General features: G+C 42.9%; 1 protein-coding gene across 2 annotated transcripts in view; it reads left to right on the top strand.

Annotated features, from left to right (window-relative positions):
- Positions 1-21,066, top strand: part of si:dkey-86e18.1 (uncharacterized protein LOC557342 homolog) — a 93,502-nt gene that overhangs the window by 32,473 nt on the left and 39,963 nt on the right. The window lies entirely within an intron of this gene.

Below are 21,066 nucleotides of genomic sequence, written 5' to 3'. Positions count from 1 at the left end.
AGGAACAAATGAGAACAGAAGTAATTGAGATCTATCAGTCTGGTAAAGGTTATAAAGCCATTTCTAAAGCTTTGGGACTCCAGTGAACCACAGTGAGAGCCATTATCCACAAATGGCAAAAACATGGAACAGTGGTGAACCTTCCCAGGAGTGGCCGGCCGACCAAAATGACCCCAAGAGCGCAGAGACGACTCATCCGAGAGGTCATACAAGACCCCAGGACAACGTCTAAAGAACTGCAGGCCTCACTTGCCTCAATTAAGTTCAGTGTTCACAACTCCACCATAAGAAAGAGACTGGGCAAAAACGGCCTGCATGGCAGATTTCCAAGACGCAAACCACTGTTAAAAGAACATTAGGGCTCGTCTCAATTTTGCTAAGAAACATCTCAATGATTGCCAAGACTTTTGGGAAAATACCTTGTGGACTGATGAGACAAAAGTTGAACTTTTTGGAAGGCAAATGTCCCGTTACATCTGGCGTAAAAGGAACACAGCATTTCAGAAAAAGAACATCATACCAACAGTAAAATATGGTGGTGGTAGTGTGATGGTCTGGGGTTATTTTGCTGCTTCAGCACCTGGAAGGCTTGCTGTGATAGATGGAACCATGAATTCTACTGTCTACCAAAAAATCCTGAAGGAGAATGTCCGGCCATCTGTTCGTCAACTCAAGCTGAAGCGATCTTGGGTGCTGCAACAGGACAATGACCCAAAACACACCAGCAAATCCACCTCTGAATGGCTGAAGAAAAACAAAATGAAGACTTTGGAGTGGCCTAGTCAAAGTCCTGACCTGAATCCAATTGAGATGCTATGGCATGACCTTAAAAAGGCGGTTCATGCTAGAAAACCCTCAAATAAAGCTGAATTACAACAATTCTGCAAAGATGAGTGGGCCAAAATTCCTCCAGAGCGCTGTAAAAGACTCATTGCAAGTTATCGCAAACGCTTGATTGCAGTTATTGCTGCTAAGGGTGGCCCAACCAGTTATTAGGTTCAGGGGGCAATTACTTTTTCACACAGGGCCATGTAGGTTTGGATTTATTTTCTCCCTAAATAATAAAAACCATCATTTTAAAACTGCATTTTGTGTTTACTTGTGTTATATTTGACTAATGGTTAAATGTGTTTGATGATCAGAAACATTTTGTGTGACAAACCTGCAAAAGAATAAGAAATCAGGAAGGGGGCAAATAGTTTATTACACCCACCTAAAGGATTATTAGGACCACCATACTAATACGGTGTTTGACCCCCTCTCGCCTTCAGAACTGCCTTAATTCTACGTGGCATTGATTCAACAAGGTGCTGAAAGCATTCTTTAGAAATGTTGGCCCATATTGATAGGATAGCATCTTGCAGTTGATGGAGATTTGTGGGATGCACATCCAGGGCACGAAGCTCCCGTTCCACCACATCCCAAAGATGCTCTATTGGGTTGAAATCTAGTGACTGTGGGGGCCATTTTAGTACAGTGAACTCATTGTCATGTTCAAGAAACCAATTTGAAATGATTCGAGCTTTGTGACATGGTGCATTATCCTGCTGGAAGAAGCCGTCAGAGGATGGGTACATGGTGGTCATGAAGGGATGGACATGGTCAGAAACAATGCTCAGGTAGCCCGTGGCATTTAAACGATGCCCAATTGGCACTAAGGGGCCTAAAGTGTGCCAAGAAAACATCCCCCACACCATTACACCACCACCACCAGCCTGCACAGTGGTAACAAGGCATGATGGATCCATGTTCTCATTCTGTTTACGCCACATTCTGACTCCACCATTTGAATGTCTCAACAGAAATCGAGACTCATCAGACCAGGCAACATTTTTCCAACCTTCAACTGTCCAATTTTGGTGAGCTCTTGCAAATTGTAGCCTCTTTTTCCTATTTGTAGTGGAGATGAGTGGTACCCGGTGGGGTCTTCTGCTGTTGTAGCCCATCTGCCTCAAGGTGGTTCGTGTTGTGGCTTCACAAATGCTTTGCTGCATACCTCGGTTGTAACGAGTGGTTATTTCAGTCAAAGTTGCTCTTCTATCAGCTTGAATCAGTCGGCCCATTCTCCTCTGACCTCTAGCATCAACAAGGCATTTTCGCCACAGGACTGCCGCATACTGGATGTTTTTCCCTTTTCACACCATTCTTTGTAAACCCTAGAAATGGTTGTGCGTGAAAATCCCAGTAAGTGAGCAGATTGTGAAATACTCAGACCGGCCCGTCTGCACCAACAACCATGCCACGCTCCAAATTGCTTAAATCACCTTTCTTTGCCATTCTGACATTCAGTTTGGAGTTCAGGAGATTTTCTTGACCAGGACCACACCCCTAAATGCATTGAAGCAACTGCCATGTGATTGGTTGATTAGATAATTGCATTCATGAGAAATTGAACAGGTGTTCCTAATAATCCTTTAGTCTCATCCCAGAAGAAGATAAACACAGAGATGGTGTACACAGCTGGTCTGCTTCTAAAGTGACTGAATCTCTTAACATTGGTGTTATTTTTGTTAAAAAAAAATGACCTGAATAAGCTATTTAACAATGTATGTGCCTGTAATTGCAAGGTGTGGATCAGTACTTAACAACTGTCTTAGCTTGACGTATTCCGTAAGTTTTTTTTTTTTTTTTCTTTTGGGATTTTGTTTTCTGTATCTCCTATGCCCTATAAGGCTCCACTATAAAATGGCAGGACTGGCTATGTATTTTTATTTATTTTTATTTTTTTAATTATGGAAAATGCTTAACTTTAGAACACGATTTGGCCTGACAGATGTACTATGCATTTACTGTATTTGTGAAGAAATAACTTTGTCTTGTAAAATACCAAACTTATCCTTTAACAACAAGCATTGACTTGTAATTAAGAAACTGGTTGGAGTGTGAGGCCATGACTTGGCTGGTCATCTGTCGGCTCAATTCACGTCTCATTTTTGTTTGGCTGCCATTTAGAGATAAAAGAAGCAATCCAGAGGACAGAGTTTTATGAAGGGAAAAGAAGTCCGTTAACAGCAGAAACTGGTCACTAATTACGAAAGCATCATGAATTTGAACCAGTAGCCACTGCAGGCCTCCAGGATCAGAGCTGGACACCCTTTACGTATAATAAAGATGTCCGGTAAAGCTGTTGTGCTCCTGCCAGCTGACCATGACCTGAAGCTTGCAACTTTCTCGTCTTCTTTAGGAGTACACTAACATTGTAGACAAATCTAAAATCTTGGTCTATGTGTGTTGTGACGGTGGAAACTGTGATAAAAAAGGAGAACCGTGTTTATTTATCAAGATAATGTTAAGCATGAAATGCTGGATTTTGAGTACATAATCATGGAATAATATAAAGGAAGTAATGTGCAGAAGAAGCATAATGCAGAGACAGGCAGATTAATCTTAAAATTTCACAAACAAGAGGCCTTTCACAAGTCATAATCTTTATACACTCTGGCCCTTCCAGTCGTGTGACAACCACATAATTAGTAGTCTCAAAAATGCACAGTTAAAAATATCTGAACGGAGGTGTGAGACGAGGAGCAAAAGCCATTCCCAAATTAAAACCTGCTTTTCAATGAACAGAAATAAACCCACAGTTAACTTTACAATTGTGACTGTATTTGTTTGGTTACGGCACTGACTTGGATAAAGCAGGTGTTTTGTCATTTTGTCTTTACCACCTTTGGAGTCCTCATGAGGGTAAAGAGCTGGTCTGCTATTCCACAGCCTGAACGGAATCCACATTATTCCTCCCAGCAGTACCAAAATTCCAGTTTGTAGGCAGAATCCAAGAAAATAGGCAAGATAAAAGAATCACAAAATAAAACAGTAAATCTAACCAGAAATAGCAATTCTCGCAGCAACAATATGACCTTTAGCTCCTGAGTCTTCTCATGTCAGGTCGGGGAGCATGCACTGGTACAGTGTGTTGCTGCACCCACTACACGACGAAACAACTCGGGATCCTAGTTGGCAACCCCCCAGGCAAACACACAGTCCAGTGCCACCCTCTGGAAATGACCCTCTATCTGCCGCAGCCAGGTGTTATGTGGGCGACCCCTTGGCCTGGTCCAGCCACTCGGGACCCCAACAGTGAGGATCTTACGAGCTGGATCACCCTCGAGGAAATGCGCCACATAGCCGTAGTGCCGTAACTGACGCTCCCTCACAATGCAGGTAATGTGCCTCATTCGAGACTCCATGAGCAACACAAAGTCAAACCAGCGGTACCCAAGGATTCTCCAGAGATACACAGTACCAAAGGAGTCCAGCCTTCGTCTCAGGTCATTAGATAACGTCCATATCTTGCAACCATATAGCAAGACGGGAACCTTTTGCATAGATATCAGGAGGGCCACACACCCCTTTTCCAGCGACCTCATGACTCCCCCTGCTCTCCCAATCCATCTACTGACTTCACAGGAAGAGTCACCAGAGACATGAATGTCACTGCCAAGGTAAGTAAATCTCTCAACGAAGTTGACACTCTCTCTATAGACCGACACTCCGCTGAGGGCCGTGCCCAGGGAGGTAAGGCCTGGCTCTTGGTTTTTATCAAAACCCTCATAAGCCCAGACACTCGGACTCCTCACTCAGCCTCTCGAGTGCCCCGATCACAGCCTCCATTGACTCCGCGAAGATCACAGCATCGTCGGCAAAGTCAAGATCTGTGAATCTTTCTTTACCAACAGATGCCCCACATCCGCTGGACCCCACGACCTTGCCCAACACCCAGTCCATACAATCGCTGAACAGAGTAGGAGCAGAACACCCCGCTGACTGACCCCAGAATCAACTGGAAAAAAACAGTGTACAGGCCGGCCGTGATATCCAGCAACCGCGAGGGAATCCTGTGAACCCTCAGGATGTCCCACAGGGCAGCTCGATCAACGCTTTATGAAAATAGACAAAGGCTGCAAAGAAACTCTGCCGATATTCACGTTTGCGCTCTATGGGAACCCTCAGTGCCAGGAAGCGGTCGATGGTAGACTTCTTAGGCATAAAACCAGACTGTTCCGGGTGCTGATAGGTGAGCAAGTGATCACGGATTCTATTGAGGACGAACCTAGGAAGGACCTTACCTGGCACCGAGAGCAGCGTTATCCCCCTGTAGTTGCTGCAATCCAGGCAATCGCCCTTCCCTTTCCAGATAGGGACGACAAGTCCCGTTTTTCAGTCAGTTGGGATGAGGCCAGTCTCCCAAATGGAAGCAAAGATTGCTTGCAATGCCAGGAGGACAGCCTTACCACCAGCCTGGAGAAGTTCACTGCGGATACCACAGATCCCTGCAGCCTTTCCTCCCCTCAGCTGGTTGACCACCTCACCTGTGCCATCTCAGTGAGACTGGGGGGTGGGGGTTCACAGCTAATTGGAGGGTCAGCCTCAAGAGCCGTGAACCCAGAGGTATCCAGCTTCCTAGCCAGAGGATCAGCCAACTTAAATAGCCAGAAGAGGCCTCGTGAATGGGGTTACCATATGTCCGGATTTCCCTTGAAATGTCCTCTTTTTAGGTGCCTATCCAGGTGTCTGGATGGATTTTATAAGAGTTAGTTTTGTTAGAGTTTTTCACAAACCATCGTTCCTAACCAGGTTTATTTTTTTTCCAATTAACCTCCCTTTTTTTAAAGTATTACCTACCATATTATTCCTAGGAAACATGAGATGCACCTACGATAGTGATGCTATAGATGAGTGGTTTTGAAACAGTGCGCCATGCACATTATGGAAGTAATTACAAACCCCAACCCACTGCCTAATTAGAGGTTAATGCACGTTCCAGCTGATCTGTTATTGTTGCCACCATGTCATAGCAGGATGTCCAATCTGTGACGTCATTTCAATGCCCCTATTTAAGATGGTGCCATGGTAACATTGTTTTCCACAATGCGATAAACACAAATTCAAAACAAACTGGTAATGTTATCTAGGGATAGGAATTTATAAGGTCATTAAGGATTATTGGTTATTATTTCAAGTGAAGTTTATTGTCATGTGACCTCAGTTTCGGTTAAATTTGTACTTGCATGTCTCTTTAGAACAGTTGAGCAAAATGAAATACAAAAGAAAAAAAGTTACACAAGCATGCAACACATACACTCACCAGCCACTTCATCAGGTACACCTTGCTAGTACCGGGTCGGACCCCCTTTTGCTTTCAGAACCGCCGCAATTCTTCATGGTGAAGATTCAACGAGGTACTGGAAACATTGCTTAGGTGTTGTGGTCCATATTGACATGATGGCATCACACAGTTGCTGCAGAATTGTTGGTTGCACATCCATGATGCAAATCTCCTGTTCCACTGCATCCTAAAGGTGCTCTACTGGAGTGAGATCTGGTGACTGTGGAGGTCATTTGAGTCCAGTGACCTCATTGTCATGTTCAAGAAAGAGATTGTTGTTTTCATGGGAATTGTTACATATGCATAATAGAACTAATTATTTTACATTACAGCATGTAATTAACCATATTAAAAAAGAGTAAAACATAATAATTTGAATGTAAATTGAGCTTTGTGACATGTGGCATTATTCTTCTGGAAGATGGGTACACTGTGGTTATTAAAGGATGGACATGGTCAGCAACAACACTCAGGTAGGCTGTGGCATTTAACATGGTGGTCAATTGGTACTAAGGAGCCCAAAGTGTGCTAAGAAAATCTCTCCCACACTGTAACACCACCAGGCTGTTGATACACAGCAGAATGGATCCCTGCTTTCATGTTGCTTGACGCCAAATTCTGAGCCTACCATCCAAATGTTGCAGCAGAAATTGACTTGCCAGACCAGGTGACCTTTTTTCAATTTTCTGTTGCTCAATTTTGGTGAGCCCATGTGAATTGTACCCTTTGTTGCTTGTTCTTAGCTGACAGGAGTGTCACCTGGTGTGATCTCCTGCTGCTGTAGCCCAACTGCTTCAAGCTTCGACGTGTTGTGTGTTCAGAGATGCTCTTCTGCATACCTCGCTTGTATTGAGTGCTTATTTGAGTCGCTGTTGCCTTTCTATCAGATTAAATCAGTCTGGCCATTCATCCTCTGGCATCAGCAAGGCATTTTTGTCCAGAGGACTGCCGCTCACTGATATTTTCCCTTTTTCAGACCATTCTCTGTAAACCCTAAAGATGGCTGTGCGTGAAAATCCCTGCGGATCAGCAGATTCTGAAATACTCGGACCAGCTCATCTGGCACCAACAACCATGCCACATTCAAAGTCACTTTAATCACCTTCCCAATTCTGCACTGTGCTATATATAAATCATTTTTATTCTTTTTTTTTTTAAGTCTAAATCACAGTCTGATTATTAAGTGTTTACTACCAGGTATCGCTTGTGCTTGGTCAGCCCTACTCAGTTGCAAGAAGCAGCTCGTAGATATGTCATACACAGTGTCTGCCAAAACATATAAAGAGTAGACGACACTGGATGTTTTTCCTTTTTCAGACCTCTCTGTAAACCCTAAAGGTGGTTGTGTGTGAAAATCCCAGTAGATCAGGAGTTTCTGAAACCAACAATCATGCCCGATTCAAAGTCACTTTAATTGCCTTTCTTTGTCATTCTGATGTTTGAACTGCAGCAGCTCGTCTTGACAGTCATATCTACAAGCCTAAATCCATTGAGTTGCCACCCTCTGATTGGCTGATTATATATTTGTGTTAAAAGGCAGTTGAAGATGTGTACCTAATAAAGTGGCCGGAGAGTGTATTTCCAATTCTATACAATACGTATTTAAGTTTTATATCTTTATATACCCTTTTTGTTATGTTGCAGTATTTGAATTCTTTTCATTGGCTGGTCAGTAACCTTATAATTTGTAGGTAGAGACTGTCTTCGGCTACTGCCGTGAGTGCCGTTGGACCAGAATGGAGGAGTGAGAAAACCAGCTCTGCAGGATGGCTGTGCTCTTTAATAATCCTGTTTCCATTTGTATGTCAGCAAATCTTGTATATGTTCTGATCCGAAGGTATCTGGGTGCTGGTCATATTCTGTGCCTCCTTCATCATCCTCTGCAGTGCTTTACATTCTTGAGCTGAGCAGGTGTCTTACCACACCAGGATGTGATGCTGCCAGTAAGGATGGACTCCTCTGTGCACCTGTAGAAGTCTGAGAACAGATGGAGAAATGTGAGCAGTCGTTGGACATCTCGGGAAGCAGAGGTGCTGGTGATCCTTTTAGACAAGAGATGAAATCTGTGGTGCCCACTACAATTCATCAGCGGCGGTCACTTCAAGAGATTTAAAGTTGATCACCATCTTTAAACCACTTCCCCTATGCCGGGAGCTTCTTCCTTGTTCTTTCTGAGGTCTATGCCCAACTCCTTAGTTTTGCTGGTACCACTGAGTAAGTTGGGAGGCTGGTTTCATTCATTGATAGTAATCAGGCTTATGATAATGGTATCACCAGCTACTGTAATGATGAGAATGGAGCTGCGTCTGGTTACACAGTAAGTCACATAAGCCTGTAGCGTACCTGTGTAGAGAGTTAGCATTGAGGATGTGATGCTCTCAATCCACAAATGTTGAGGTCTGGGAAAATAACAGACATTTTGATAAATTAAAAAAATTCATAGTGTTGTGCCACAATGCCGTCTTGTTTTGTGTATAGTGGAACCAGTAGTAGGCATCCCCAAACCTCAGACACAATGTCACCCAACACAGCTTCAGATTCTAATGAAGGTCCATTATGTTTTCAATCAAGCACTGGCCGAAATGAACCCATGAATATATCAACTAAGCAGTTTCTTCTCTCCTTCCTCTAAGTGAGTGTTGCTCACTTCCTTATGACTCTTGACTCCTCTAAGCGATTAACTAATGTCTACACGATGTTTATTACGTTTATCTTTAGTTATATATTACCTTTATAGCAAGCATTCATTCACATCCTTAAACACTTTGTGATGCTGTTTGCGATATGGTGTTTGTTCATGTCCTTTTGTAGATAAATACACACTAGTTTTACTACAGGTTCTGTTAGATTTGTTTTATTTCTGGTTCACGAATTGGTTGCTCCAGCTGTCAAAAGCACTGTAAAGATATTGTATTCTACTCATCAGTTTATATAATTTAACTTGTTCAGTTTCTTTTGACCACTTATACAAATAAATGCCATCAGACTGAAGCACTGGATTTCTTTAAATTTAGAGAAAAGCCAAGCAACATTTAGAAAATAGGCAATAAAAGGATTAAGAGGCTTGTCCCCTTGAGTGTTCTCTTCAGCAAATGGAGACCCACTCAAATGGATTTAAATCGGATGACTAGCTTGGGCATTCCAGAATTTTCCATTTTTTAGCTTTGACAAACTCCTGTGTTGCCATGGTAGTCTGTTTGGATCATTATAGGTACATCTCAATAAATTAGAATATCATCAAAAAGTCAATTTATTTCAGTTACTCAATTCAAAACGTGAAACTCGTATCTTTTATAGATTTATCACACACAGAGTGATATATTTCAAGCGTTTATTTCTTTTCATTTTGCTGATTGTATGGCCTACAGGTAATGAAAACTCAATTTTCAGTTTCTCAGAAAATTACAATATTACATAAATCCAATAAAAAATGATTTTTAATACAGTAATGTTGGCCTACTGAAAAGTATGTCCATGTATGTAGGCACCCAATACTCGGTCGGGGCTCCTTTTGCATAAATAACTGCATTAGTGTGGCGTGGCATGGTGGCGATCAGCCTGTGGTATCTGCTGAGGTGTTATAGAAGCCTAGGATGCTTTGATGGCAGCCTTCAGCTCATCTGCATTGTCGGCTCTGGTGTCTCTCGTCTTCCTCTTGATAGAGTCTCTATGGGGTTTAGGTCAGGTGAGTTTGCTGGCCAATCAAGCACAGTGGTCATTAAACCAGGTGTTGGTACCTTTGGCAGTGTGGGTAGGTGCCGTCCTGCTGGAAAATGAAATCGGCATCTCCATAAAGCTCGTCAGCAGAGGGAAGCATGAAGTGCTCTCAAATGTCCTAGTAGACGGCTGTGCTGACTTTGGACTTGATAAAACACAGTGGACCAACACCAGCAAATGACATGGCTTCCCAAATCATCACTGACTGTGGAAACTTTACACCGGACCCTCAAGGAACTTGGATTCTGTACATCTGCAATCTTCCTCCAGACTTTGATTTCCAAATGAAATGCAAAAGTTACTTTCATCTGAAAAGAGGACTTTGGACCACTGAGCTGTTAACAGTCCAGTTAGATTTCTCCTTAGCCCAGGTGAGACGCTTCTGACGCTGTCTCTGGTTCAGGAGCGGCCTGACACAAGGAAAGCTGTGACCATTGTAGCCCACGTCCCGGACACGTCTGTGTGTGGTGGCTCTTGAAGCACTGACATCAGCCACAGTCCAATCCTTGGGAATCTCCTCCAAATTCTTCCCAGTCCTCTCAAGGCTGTGCTTATCCCTGTTGCTTGTGCAACTTTTTCTGCTGTCACATTTTTTACTTCCACTCAACTTTCCATTAATATGTTGGATGCAGCACTCTGTGAACAGCCAGTGTCTTTAGCAGTGACCGTTTGTGGCTTTCCCTCCTTGTGGATGGTCTCAATGACTGTCTTCTGGTCAACTCTCATGTCAGCAGTCTTCCCGATGATTATGTGGCCTACTGGACCAGACTGAGAGACCACTTAAAGGCTCGGGACCCCTTTGCAGGTGTTTTAGGTAAATTAGCTGAGTGGAGTGGGACACCAGGACTCAACAATATTGAACTTATTCACACTAATTTTCTGCGATACTGAATTTTGGGTTTTTATTTACTATAAGCCACAATCAGCAAAATGAAAAGAAATAAATGCTTCAGTCTGTGTGTAATGAAACTATATAATATATATAGTTTCACTTTTTGAATTGAATTACTGAAATAAATTAACTTTTCAATGATATTCAAATTTTTTGAGACGCACCTGTATCTTGTTTTAGGATGAAGAGCCGTTCAGTGAGTTTGGAGGCATTTCCTGGGCCTTGGGCAGATCAGATTTTTCTACGCACCTCAGAATTCACTGTGCCGTCTGCAGTTCCATCATCAATAAAGAGAAGTGTGCCAGGACCTGTGGCAGCCATACATGCCCTAGCCATAATACAAAATACAAAAAATTCTATTATTAATTCTATAAGGTGTAAGAGTTAGGATTAAAACCACTTAAGCCTACATATTCTTTATTATTTTGTATGAGCCAGAAAACACCAGGTTTTTCATAAGCCAAAGGTCAGACGTGCTAGAGAGCCAAAGAATAGGCCCCTCGCTTAGAGATGGGAATGTGAACTCTTTGGTTGTAAATCGTGGTAGAAAGCCCTGAGAGAGTACAGAACGAGAGAGAATACAATTACAGTACAATACAATTTATTTTTGTATAGCCCAAAGTCACACAAGGAATGCCGCAATGGGCTTTAACAGGCCCTGCTTCTTGACAGCCCCCCAGCCTTGACTCTCTAAGAAGACGAGGAAAATCTCCCAAAAAAACCCTTGTAGGGAAAAAATGGAAGAAACCTCAGGAAAGGCAGTTCAAAGAGAGACCCCTTACCAGGTAGGTTGGGCGTGCAGTGGGTGTCAAAAACAAGGGGGTCAATACAATACACAGAACAGAACAAATCCTCAATACAGTATAAAAATAAAAATTTTAGAAGTACTTAGCAGAATTTAACAGTGGATGACATCACATAATATGATTTGGATTTGTTTAGAGTCCTGGAGACCTCATCCATCACGCTGACTCCTCCATTTTGCCATTCCACAGCGCTGGGCCAGCCAATCCGATGAAAGGAACTCTCTTTCCCATGATTCCAGCGATCCTCCATCAGGGATGACTTTACCATAGGCAGGCACAACAACTTGGCAGGTGGGCTGTGGTACCAAGTGCCACATTTGAGTACCGAGAAGAGAAACGGATTAGATGAGGGTTAGTATCAAATTCTAACTGTCATGTTACTTATGTTTTAGTGCTAATGGCTGACAACAGAGATGCAGTCTGTACAGTTAATCAGCAGCTCTAGTCAGGATATGCTAAACTGAAGTCGTGAGTCTTTAGCCGGGATTTAAAAGTTGAGACCGAAGGGGCATCTCTTATAGTAGCAGGCAGACCACTCCACAGTTTAGGGGTCCTGTAACTAAAAGCTTGACCTCCCACTGTTATTTTATTAATCCTTGGAATCTGAAGCAGAATGGCATCCTGTTTATTTAGAAAGCGCCTTAATTTCCTAACATTTTTAAGATGGAAGAAACCTGATTTGGACAACTTTGTAATATGTGCTTTAAATGACATGCTAGAGTCAAAGAGAACTCCATGATTTCATGCTGATTCAATAAAATTAATGGTGATTCCAGCTGAGTTAAATGATGACAGAATATTGTTGTGATCAACGTCATTCCCTCCAACAATTAACATCTCTGTTTTATCTGTGTTTAAAGACAAGTAGTTCTCATCCATCCAGTCCTTTAATTCACTAACACAACTAATTAAAGACAACATCGGAGAAACTTTATTTGATCTAAATGAAAGGTATAACTGGGTGTCATCTGCATACCAGTGAAAATTAACATTATGCTTCCTAATGAGAGATCCCAGTGGAAGCATGTAAAGTGAAAACAGTAAAGGTCCGAGTACTGAGCCCTGCGGGACACCATATTGAACTTCTGTGAATAATGATGGAGTCCTGTCAGCACATTTCTGTACATATTGGAGTCGATTTGATAAATAAGAACTAAACCAAGTGAGCACAGAGCCTGTATAGCCCTTATAAAACAGATAAGATGAACAGAGCGGGGTTTGACACCCCTCGACTAAGAATTATTGGTGGAATTGATTAGAGGCAGAACTGGAGCAATGAAATGCCATAAGTCAGATGAGGAAGAATAATGGCTTAAATGATAAAAATCGTAATAAAAAAAAAAGGTGCCCATTGCTGGGGGCTCATTGTGCCATCTTAAGTGAGTCTGTATACGTACCATCCAATAAATCTTAATTCTGCTGTCAGTTCTGAGTCTCCGAGTGCCTTTATTTGGGCTAAGGGTGCCCGTGTCAGTCTGCTTCAACACCACCAGCACCACCATGTTTATGAGGTGGTCTGTTTTGTATCTTTGGCAGTTCCTCTTCATCTCCACACTTTGCTCTTGCCGTCACTTTAATCAGGTTCATCTTTATCTCGTCAGTCCAAAAGACTTTTTTTTTCCAGAACTTTGCAGGCTCTTTTAAGTCCTTTTTCACAAACTGTAATCTGGCCATCCTGGTTTTTGTGTTTTGCATCTTGCAGTGTGTCCTCTGTATGCGTGTTCATGAGGTCTTCTGCTGATAGTTATCTCTGACACGTCCACATTAGCTCCCTGAAGACTGTTTCTGATCTGTCCGCCAATCATTTGGGCCTTTGTCTTTGCCATATTGATCCTTCTTCTGTCCTCAGCAGTGGAGATCTTCCTTGGCCTACCAGTCCCTTTGTGATTACTGAGCTTACCAGTGTGTTCTTTCTTCTTAATGATAATCCAAACGGTTGATTTTGGTCATCATAAAGTGTCATCAATGCCTCACATAATGGCTTATTTGAGTTTCATTGGCACATCCCTTGTCCTCATGTTGAACAATGGCACCTACAGACTCCAAAGATAGTCTCTGTATGTAGAAGCAAGCCGAGGTATCTTACGCCTGCACTAATAAAGCAATAAAACCCACCTAAGTAATCATAAACACCTGTGACGCCAATTGTCTCAAATACAGGGCTACTCAAGATGAAAGAGCAGATTTCAAAAATGTATTTCAAGCAAACTGTATAAGTTAGAAACACATTCCATACATCCCTGGATAGAGGAAAGTTCAAAGTTTAAAAGCCCACCTAAAAGTACTGTACCAGTGAATGCCACCAAGCGCTGCTTCTCGTTTACAGTATAGTAGCGTTTCCACTTGGTTTACCTGAATGTCACCATTCCAGGATGATGGATTGGAAGAGGTGGACAACATCGTCTCTGGCCTCCCTGATCTCCAGACCTTACCCCCTGTGGTTTTTATTTATGGGGGTACATTAAAGAAAGAGTGTTTGTTCCACCTATGCCCGCTAATCTTCAATATTTGTCACATGGAAATGAGGAAGCTGTGAATTCAGTAACTTAGGGACCAGTTGACTCGTGTGTGGCACGAAATGGTCTACCGTTTTGATGTTTGTCGCGCTACACATGGTGCTTATGTTGAGTGCATGCAACCTCAAGGACCACAGGACTAAAATTTGAACTTTCCTCTCTGCAGTGATGTGTGGAATGTGTTTCTGTCTTGTACAGTTTGTTTGAAATAAATCTTTGAGAACTTTTTTTTTTAATTTGAATAGCCCTGTACAGTATTTTTGTGGGGACATGTTGAAAAATTGATGTCATTTCTCCATTTTGTGACTGATGTGTGCAGATCCCTTTAAATTAAAGCCTGCAATGTGAACTTTTAATTATATCTGAATTGTTTGATTTGTAATTTCTGAACTGTAGGGCAGAGGGGTAAATCAAGGGACAGTGTATTTGTCCCAAAAATAATGAAGGGCACAGTCTGTAACCATATAATTAGAAACAGGGCCGGATTAAGGTGGGTGCTATTGATGCTGCAGCATTAGGCCCATTCTTGAAATAGGCCCAGATGAAAACAGACGAGAATTTTCCAGAAGCTGAACAGTTTTCCTTTGCTATATTAACCTCAAAATAATTCTTAGAATGAAATTTGGAGTCCGACTTTCGGACGCCTAGACAGAGCGTTACTTATTATACAGTTACTATTGTTCTTTGCGCTGTGACGTAACTATAACGTCGTCGTGTTTATTGTGATCCGAAGATTTCAAGTTAATGCTATCAATTTTACGTTAAACAGTTTACTTAGTAATTTAGCTGTGTTTTTTTTGCAGTATCTTGGGGATTCTTGCCATTTTGTTATTGTTTGGTAAGTGCCACGTAGTACATTTTTCACCTTGAAAGTTAGTTGTACAGTAAAAATCGATGGCTGTTTAAATGGTTATCTGTAAAGGTGAAACTAAAAGCCAGCCGGCGGCCCGATGTTTAGAATTTTTTAAATCCTCGACAGGATTCTGGTCTGTTATGAAATTTAAATTGTGGACAAATTTTTACCCTCAAGAGCCTGAACTGAGTCACTTTAACCCGATGTCTCTGCAAATTCATTTTTTTCTTACTCTGTTTCGTAAGAGAATTGTGAAATTTTGTGTATTTCATTGTTAGGTTTTCTGCATTAAGTGCACTTTTCAGACAATTGCTATTGAATGTTGATGTTACATAGTTTGATGTTAATCTCGAGTTGTTACAATACTACGTCGTTATTATTATTCATGTTCAATAAAGGCTGGCTGCTTGTGTCGCAAGCAATTAAGGCTCCTTGGTCGGTCCGAGTGCGCATGTACGGTGAGTGTCAAGTGTACATGCACCAATGGCGAGAGAAAGTAGGCCTTTTTTGCGCTGCACCAAATTTACCAGGGGGGCCAGGGTGGGGCCAGTGTTTTTTCATGGGGGCACAGAACATCACCGTAAGTAGTTAATTCAAATTTTATCTCTTCAGCACAGGGGCACTGGCCCCTGTTGCCCACCCCCTCTAAAACCGCCTAACCCTGCTGGTCTCACCAACACCTTTTCCAACAGCAACCCAAGCTTTTCCTAGATGGTCTCCCTTCCAATTGCTGGCCAGACAATTTCAGGTGGATGACCATGTGGTATGGCTGCTACTCAGGAGACTGCAGTGTAGAACGACACGCTGGCCACTACAGACTCATGGACCGTTTCCAGCAGCTTACTGCACACATCAAAAGACCTGAGTTTCCTTTAGAACGGTCAGCGTGCTTTGTTTAACTGCACTGTGTTGTCAGACCAGTCGCGTTGGCTCATTATGTGAACCTATGCAGTCTGTGATGGAGGAGTAATCTGAGAAGTTTTCCAGGTGGCAAGATGCTGGTATGGCACTGGAAGCTTGCTGTGTGAAGGGTGAACCTGAAGAGAGAGACAGGACAGAGCCCTGTGGTGCCCCAGTATTACAAACCGCCATTTTTGACACATTAATGCCTAGTGAGACAGTAGACTAATACAGAGAGGATCACAAATCTAAAACCCAAATGCTAATTCAAACTGCTGGTCCAAGCAGAGAACAGCAATAAGTCACAAGCAAACACACACACTAACTCGTCTTATTTATATTCACAGTCTTGCACGCCTAAGATATGTGGCACCGGCTCTTTAGAGTGTCGTACCAATGGTGTCACAATGCGTGACCTCTGGAAACACACCCACAACAACCATGCAGCATGTTATAGCAACACTTCCTCGATATTGTGTTACGGTAAAACAAACATATACAGTAAAAATACAAGTATTTATACAATTCAAGAAACTTAACGGGTACACTACAATTATACCCACATGATCTGCAATGAACAAAACCTTCAAAGTACAGTCGTGGCCAAACGTTTGGAGAATGACCCGAGCTTTGGTTTTCACAAAGTTCCCTGCTTCAGCATTTTTAGATCTTTTTTGTCAGATGTTTTTATGGTACACTGAAGTCGAATTACAAACATTTCATATGTTTCAAAGGCTTTGATTGACAATTCCATGAAGTTTATGCAATATTTGCAGTGTTGGCCCTTCTTTCTTTTTCAAGAAATCTGCAGTTCACCCTGGCATGCTGGCAATCAACTTCTGGGCCCAATCCTGACTGATGGCAGCTGCCCATTCTTGCAAAATCAGAATTTGTGGGTTTTTGTTTGTCCACTCGCCTCTTGAGGATTGACCACAAGTTCTCAATGGCATTAAGGTCTGGGGAAGGCACACTGCACATGCACTTCATAAAGAACGACACATTCAGACACTGTGGATCTCAGGCACCATATTCTCCATTGACACAGACAACCAAGCATACCAAGAACTGGTGTCTGCCATACGAGAAGAAAGTGTCTGCACCTGCTATACCCGATGACGGGTTGACCTTATACATTTCTCTTTGCTCCTTTGTGTAGGTGGTTGTCAGATTTATCCCACATGCCTCTGTAAAGGAATGGATCCAGAATGTAAGCATATTTTACTGTTACAGTTCAAACTCCATTACTGTGTTCATCTTGTAAAGAACAGACTAGAATACTTAGCCTAACAAAAGTAGGCTTAATGCAGGTTGCTGTTGTGGTGTGAGATCTCCTGGTTTTTTTTCCACCAAGTCTACCATTAACAAGTTTCCAACTGTGTCCCCGAGTTCTTGATGAACTCATTTTAAAATAACCGTCTTGATCCACTGTATTAATTCACTTCATAATTTTGAACACTTCAGTCATGTCTCCTCTTAATATTCTTTTGCTTAAACTGTAAAGGCTCAGCTCTTTTAATCTTTCTTCATAATTCAACCCCTGTAGTCTTGAATCAGATAGATAGATAGATAGATACTTTATTAATCCCAAGGGGAAATTCACATAATCCAGCAGCAGTATACTGATACAAAGAAACAGTATTAAATTAAATAGTAATAAAAATGAAAAAAAATGAAAATAAAATTAATGTTAGCATTTACTCCCCCGGGTGGAATTGAAGAGTTGCATAGTGTGGGGAGGAACGATCTCTTCAGTCTGTCAGTGGAGCAGGACAGTGACAGCAGTCTGTCACTGAAGCTACTCCTCTGTCTGGAGATGATCCTGTTCAGTGGATGCAGTGGATTCTTCATGATTGACAGGAGTTTGCTTAGTGCCCGTCGCTCTGCCACAGATGTTAAACTGTCCAACTTTACTCCTACAATACAGCCTGCCTTCTTAACAAGTTTGTCCAGGCGTGAGGCGTCTTTCATCCTTATGCTGCCATCCCAGCACACCACCCGTGTAGAAGAGGGCACTCGCCACAACCGTCTGGTAGAACATCTGCAGCATCTTATTGCAGATGTTGAAGGATGCCAACCTTCTCAGAAAGTATAGTCGTCTCTGACCTCTCTTACAGAGCATCAGTATTGGCAGTCCAGTCCAATTTATCATCCAGCTGCACTCCCAGATATTTAAAGGTCTGCACCCTCTGCACAGTCACCTCTGATGATCACAGGGTCCATGAGGGGCCTGGGCCTCCTAAAATCCACCACCAGCTCCTTGGTCTTGCTGGTGTTAAGGTGTAAGTGGTTTGAGTCGCACCATTTAACAAAGTCTTTGATTAACTTTCTGTACTCCTCCTCCTGCCCACTCCTGATGCAGCCCACAATAGCAGTGTCATCAGTGAACTTTTGCACGTGGCAGGACTCCGAGTCATATTGGAAGTCTGATGTATATAGATTGAACAGGACCGAGAAAGTACAGTCCCCGGCGCCCTGTATTGCTGACACAATGGCAGACCTGCAGTTCCCAAGACGCACATATTGAGGTCTGTCTGTAAGATAGTCCACAATCCATGCCACCAGGTGTGAGTCTACTCCCATCTCAGTCAGCTTGTCTCTAAGGAGCAGAGGTTGGATGGTGTTGAAGGCGCTAGAGAAGTCCAAAAACATAATTCTTACAGCACCACTGCCTCTGTCCAAGTGGGAGAGGGATCGGTGTAGCATATAGATGATGGCATCCTCCGCTCCCACCTTCTCCTGGTATGCGAACTGCAGAGGGTCGAGGGCGTGGCGGACCTGTGGCCTCAGGTGGTGAAGCAGCAGCCGCTCCATGGTCTTCATCAGATGTGACGTCAGAGCGACAGGCCGGAAGTCATTCAGCTCACTAGGACGTGATACCTTTGGGACTGGGGTGATACAAGATGTTTTCCAATGCCTCTGGACTCTCCCTTGTTCCAGGCTCAGGTTGAAGATGTGCTGTAGAGGACTCCCCAGTTCCAATGCACAGGTCTTCAGCAATCGTGGCGATACTCCATTTGGACCCGCTGCTTTGCTGGCACGAAGTCTTCAGCTCTCTGCTCACCTGGGCTGCTGTAATTGTGGGTGGGGATGTCTCACCTGTGCTGTTATCAGCAGAAGGATGGTTGGAGGATGCAGTACTCCGAGGTGAGAGTGGGTTACTGTGATCAAACCTATTAAAGAAGTTGTTCAGTTGGTTTGCTTTCTCCACGCCTGTCTCGATGGCGGCACCCCGCTTCGAGCTGCAGCCAGTGATAATCTTCATCCCATCCCACACTTCCTTCATGCTGTTATTCTGCAACTTCTGCTCCAGCTTTCTCCTGTACTGCTCTTTCGCCGCCCTGAGCTGGACTCGGAGTTCCTTCTGCACGCACTTGAGCTCATGCTGATCACCACCTTTAAAAGTCCTTTTCTTCTGGTTCAAAAGGCCTTGATGTCACCTGTAACCCATGGCTTGTTGTTAGCATAGCAGCGTACTGTTCTTACTGGAACTACAATGTCCATACAGAAGTTGATGTAATGCATGTCAAACATGTGAAGGAGGCAAGACCTGATGGGACCTGGAGTGTAAGCAGTGGCAGACCCACAGTTTTAGTGCCCTGAAGCTGGAATTGCTGTGGGGGCCCCTTCGCAGCCAGCAACGAGGTCTTTCTCCTTCAGTGTTCCCCGACAAATCACCAGTTTTTTTTAAGTGTTATCACTTCATACACTTCATATAGGGATTTGCGAAAACACTTCACATGTAGTAAATACTCAACATTTTTAAGTGATGTGGACTACGTTTATTGCTGCGGCCCCTCCAGGATTTGGGGTCCTGAAGCTTAAGCTTTATTAGTTTCATAGAAGATCCGTCCCAAGTGTAGGACTATGCGACAAGGGAAGTCCTTCCACTGTGTCTAAATAATAACCAGATGCTGTTTTGAATTTTGTCAGGCTGAGTGTTTTCTTGGAACATTTCCATCCAAGAATGTGGAATTTTTATAAACAAAATAAGAATAAACCAACTTTCATAGTTCACATTTCCATCGTAAAGAAAGCAAACTACTGATATCTTTCAGTCAACCTCAATGCTGTCCTTGTCTTAAATAAAAAAGACTTTATCACAGCAAAACAATTCTGTATTATTCCAAAGCATTAATTTTACTGTACCTCCCACCTTCAAAATTACAAAATGTCGAAATCTTTTGTAAATCTTGACAACACCTGATTTGCATAATAAGTACTGTGAATAATTTCATCGTGATAACATTTGGATTACATAATAAATACGAAGAGTAGTTCTAAAAGAAGGGCGGCACGGTGGCGCAGTGGGTAGCGCTGCTGCCTCGCAGTTAGGAGACCCGTGTCCTGCGTGGAGTTTGCATGTTCTCCCCGTGTCTGTGTGGTTTCCTCCCACAGTTCAAAGACATGCAGGTTAGGTGCATTGGCGATTCTAAATTGTCCCTGTTGTGTGTATGGGGTGTTGGTGTGGGTGTACGCGCCCTACCCAGGGTTTGTTTCCTGCCGAAAACAAGCAGCAGACAGCAGACCCCTGTGACCCTATAGTTAGGATATAGCGGGTTGGATCATAGACATAGAATAACTAGACGCCTCATGATGAGCAGAATCGTACGTCATATGCGAGTGGCACTGCTGTGGAGTGAAGTAATGGATAAGATGCCTCACGCGTGTGCAGCTTGGGATTGTACAAACCGCTGTACGCTCCAAACCAGATCCTGGGGGGTTACATTATATAGGTAAGGTTGAACAATTGTTTTGGTTATATTTGGCCATTAGATAATCCTGTTTTATAATCATAACTTTAGCTAGGCCAGGCTAAGCTAGCAAAGCTATGCATTAATTGCTCAAGTGAGCCTCCAAACACCGTTTTGGCTAAACGTATTTAGTCACTAACCATGTAGATTGTTGTTAGCTGTTAACATTTCTCAAACTTGATGATGTTTTTTCTGAAGGAGCACATCGAGGAAACACAGTTTGAAACTGACAACCATCATTTCATGCTCATGTCTTTAGCTGTGTCTGTCTTCCACAAACTAAGGCTGCACCGCATTGCCAGACTGAATCCTCTCAAATTACAGGATCTCAGTGAGTGAGAGGAGTGTCAGTCTGGAGGAGATCAGTGAGGCTGTGGAGAGCTTTAAATGTTCAGAGCGGGATTTTGTATTGGCCCTGTGACCCTGTAGTTAGGATATAGCGGGATGGATGGATTCTGTAGTTAACAGGGAGCCAGTGAAGTTGAGAGAGAGTAGGTGAAATATGTTCAGTAGATTTAGAAC

The sequence above is a fragment of the Polypterus senegalus genome, chromosome 14, assembly GCF_016835505.1.
Source record: "Polypterus senegalus isolate Bchr_013 chromosome 14, ASM1683550v1, whole genome shotgun sequence".
NCBI lineage: Eukaryota > Metazoa > Chordata > Cladistia > Polypteriformes > Polypteridae > Polypterus > Polypterus senegalus.
The sequence above is the reverse complement of the archived record's forward strand: the minus strand, read 5'-3'. Positions and strand labels throughout refer to the sequence as shown.